This window comes from Parasteatoda tepidariorum, chromosome X1 (assembly GCF_043381705.1).
Source record: "Parasteatoda tepidariorum isolate YZ-2023 chromosome X1, CAS_Ptep_4.0, whole genome shotgun sequence".
Classification (NCBI taxonomy): Eukaryota; Metazoa; Arthropoda; class Arachnida; order Araneae; family Theridiidae; genus Parasteatoda; species Parasteatoda tepidariorum.
Window position 1 is genome coordinate 84,148,935 of NC_092214.1, and position 1,390 is coordinate 84,150,324.

Genomic DNA, 1,390 nt, shown 5'->3' on the forward strand with positions numbered 1-1,390 from the left:
TGGCAGTGGCATTGTTCCGGCTGGTTACAGGACATGACTGCCTGAGTGAACATCTCCATACAAATGATATTTTCGACTCCCCTTTTTGTTCATTATGCGATCTGGGAGAACCTCTGAATACAGCTCATCTGCGTCAGTGCGGAGCACTTCGTGGTTCTGCCGACTCCGAGACCGCCCTGTATTGGAGAGCTAGAGAACGCCTGGGGCTTCAATGACTTCGGTCAATATTTGTGATCGCTTGCTCATTGTTTCGTATTGACTTGTTTTTATAAATGTAATATGCCTTGCCATTGGAAATAAAAAAAATTAAAGAATTTTTTTTTTATTGAACTGAAAATAAAGGACATTCATTTTAAGAAAATACATGAAAATACATCTGAATGTGAAATGACTATCGAGAGCTAGAGATATAATTATTGGAAAAGCTTGAAATTTTGTACTAAAGATGCTAAATAAAACTATTTTATTGTTTTGTGTTTTTTTTTTTTTACTCTTTATAAAATTATTATTTTTGCTTTACATAAACTTTTCATTCGCATTGAAATGTTAAGGGTCATATTCTAAATTTTTTTGATTAAAAATTTAAAAAAAATACTATCAAACGATGAATGTCATTAAAAATTTGGGTTTTAAAGGATGGGGCACTCAGGGAGGGAGAGATTATTTTAATTTGGAACAAATATGAAACTGGGGAAAAAACTCTCACGTTCCAAACTTTATTCATATGAAAATTAAAAAGAGAGACTAAAAATTGTGGTTTAGGAAAGTTTTTAAGAAAATTATGGTTATTTGGTAGGTGAGGGTGGGTTCGTCATGAATCTCAGGGGCTGGAAATAAATTGATAAGGAGGTTGAGAAAACATCCATCCCTGCTGTTAGAAGTCTAAATTGCGGAAATATTTAAGAAGTTGAGCAAGAAATCTGAAATAAATAATACCCTAAAAATTTTAAGTACAGAATCTCTAGTTTTCAAATATCCCATCGGAAATTTTCTACCTAACAGTGATGTAGCCCACCCTAAACAATGATGTAGGGCATACCCGGTATGCCCTACATCATTATTTTTTTAAGGTCAAATGCCACTGTCCAGTATGCATTTACCCGGTACTACGAACACTGATGTTTCTCCAAATCTATCCTCAGTAGATATTAAAACATCGAAGAAATATTATAATATCAACGAATAAATTAATATCAAATTGGATATTACAAATATTTTGGATATTCACCAAAGCGACGATGTGATTGTTGACAATCACCGGTGAAAGTAGACATGATTTCAGAGAAAGTAGATTGATTTCAGTTATTCATGGTAACATATATANATATATATATATATGTATATATATATATATATATATATATATATATATATGCATGCATGAAATAAA